A 2571-nucleotide genomic window follows, 5' to 3' on the forward strand; every position below is an offset into this window, starting at 1 on the left:
CATACAAAGTTTGATGGAGTGTCAACTGGACAATATGAAGATACTTGCATCTTGAAAGCTGGACTAAAAATATGGATAGACAGGGAGAAACACACGCAAGCCTAAGACGTGGTAAGATACGATATTCCTCACTATATGAGGTGACTGATAACAAGATCTGTATAATTGATTGTGAAGAAATTCGTCAGGTTTTTATTTTGTAGACAACTGATCTGTACTTTTAGCGTGATGGGATGACAGCACAATGATGTGTGTGGTATCACTGAAAAGCTCTGGTCCTGCACTTTCATGTGATATGCGTGGCATTTCTGTGCGAGCCTGCATTCGCGAGTAATCCATCCAAGAGTAATGTGTGTGCAAAGCGGTATGAGAGCTCTGTTATACATAACTTTATCTGTTTTTTTCGCTGTGAAAACATTGGACTACTGACAAGTGCTTGGTCTTGTTGGAAAGCTACGGTTCCGCTGTTTCACGTGATATGCATGGCTTCTCACTATGACGTGGTAAGATACGATATTCCTCACTATATGAGGTGACTGATAACAGGATCTGTATAATGGATTGTAAAGAAATTCGTCAGGTTTTTATTTTGTAGACAACTTATCTGTATTTATAGCATGTTGGGATGACAGCACAATGATGTGTGTGGTATCACTGGAAAGCTCTGGTCCTGCGCTTTCATGTGATATGCGTGGCATTTCTGTGCAAGCCTGCATTCGCGAGTAATCCATCCAAGAGTAATGTGTGTGCAAAGCGGTATGAGAGCTCTGTTATACATAATTTTAGTGTAACTTTATCTTTTTTTTTTTCGCTGTGAAAACACTGGACTACTGACAAGTGCAAGTGACAAGCTACGGTTCCGCTGTTTCACGTGATATGCGTGGCTTCTCGCTATGACGCACGGTCGCGGAGAAAATCCATAGAGAAGAACAGGTGTGAATTTGGACGCACTATGCGTCGTTCGGGCCCATAGGGTTAACTTTGTAGTTCAAAAGGAAGTGCGTATTATTTGTAATTGATTAATATGCTTAATAATCACAAGTTATGGATTAAAAGGCTAATAATTCATTATGTGAAATGTAAAGACAGGATTAAGTATTCCATGCTGAGAAAAACTGTACAGTTAAAAGTTATTCATCTGCTCACTTTGTGTTACTGTGATGTATTTATGTGATATTGATTATGGCCATAAAACAACTGAAGTTGATGATGCAAAATAGTAATAGCTCTGTTTCTACACAGGTGAGGTTTTTGAGATCCTATGGAAAATTACATATGGATTTGATATTCTATGTGACGAGAGAGATGGCAAGCCACCCATGAACCTGATCTCTGCCTTGACCCAAGGAGTTGAATCAAGATTACCTTTTATCCACAGGAGCCCATCCATTCTTCCATCTCCATCACTTGAGCGTCACACTCCAGTGTGTTAGTAGTATCACAATGACCTTTTCCACTTGACTTCTGACTTAAAAAGTGCATTTGGCACAATAAAAGATTAAAACTAATCTGAACAGTTTATAACAGAAGGAAAAAAACCGAACTTGAACTTGAATAAGACAGCCAGTGGAACTCTGTTATTTTTTGTCAGGGACACTTTGAATAATCTTTGTATTATTTTCTGGTAATATTGTTACCTTGTGAAGCATTGAACTAACTGTGTTTAAAGGGTTAACATGTGAGTGCCAAGCTACAGACTCAGGAGGGGAGAAGAGTGCAAACTTCATAATCCAGCCCGGTTCCCCAGTGTTAGTCTGTACTTCCAGGGAAAGTAGGCTCTACTACTTAGACACAAATTACAGGGAAAGTAGATCCTACTTACACACTAAGGAGGGGAGAACAGTGCAAACTTCATAATCCAGCCCGGTTCTCCAGTGTTAGTCTGTACTTCCAGGGAAAGTAGACTCTACTTACTCACTATTTACAGGGAAAGTAGGCTCTACTTACACACTAATTACATTACTGTACTTACAGAGTATAGATGAGAGAATAGCACCTGTCATGTGGTTTCTGTGTAATTAAATAATAAAAACATTTTATAACTCTCTGAATGACTCATTATTGTGCATTTAAAAATATATGTATATTTTTACATGACTGTATTGTTTGTGATTCGTCCTGGGATGACAATACAAGACTTCCATAGATGTGCATTTGAGAGAGGTAAGTTTGCTTTGTATACCAGCTGGCCTGTTATGAACAATTTCCATAATATGTACCCATTTCTCAACTTATTCTTATTCCAAATCATACAATTAAGTAGGCTATAAGACAAAACATAATAAATCTGAAATGAACTGCTGACAGTGAAAGTGTTGTCATTGTTAGTGTGATCACTCTATCGAAAGTTATTACTGTTGCATTATTAGGCTACAGCTATCAGCTAACAGCGACGCAGTGATGCAAGGAGAGGGATGAGGTGTGTGAGGTGTGTGAGGTTGAGCCACTTGTCGCTGTTAGCTGCTAGCTGCTGTTAGCTGCTGTTAGCTAACAGCTGCGCTGGCCTGTGATTGCATTACCTCTCTCCCTCAGCAGCTCTCTCCACCTGGGAAAGGCTACCCCGATGTTGAC

At 39.5% G+C, this 2571-nt stretch overlaps 1 protein-coding gene across 2 annotated transcripts in view; it reads left to right on the forward strand.

Annotated features, from left to right (window-relative positions):
• LOC126396248 (aquaporin-4-like) overlaps positions 1–2041 on the forward strand; it is a 28140-nt gene extending 26099 nt beyond the window's left edge. For both annotated transcript variants that reach the window (XM_050054184.1, XM_050054185.1), the window contains one exon: positions 1243–2041. The gene's annotated coding sequence lies outside the window, so the exon portion shown is untranslated. The remainder of the gene's footprint in view (positions 1–1242) is intronic.
• Positions 2042–2571: the final 530 nt, after the last annotated feature.

The sequence above is a fragment of the Epinephelus moara genome, chromosome 10 (assembly GCF_006386435.1).
Source record: "Epinephelus moara isolate mb chromosome 10, YSFRI_EMoa_1.0, whole genome shotgun sequence".
Classification (NCBI taxonomy): Eukaryota; Metazoa; Chordata; class Actinopteri; order Perciformes; family Serranidae; genus Epinephelus; species Epinephelus moara.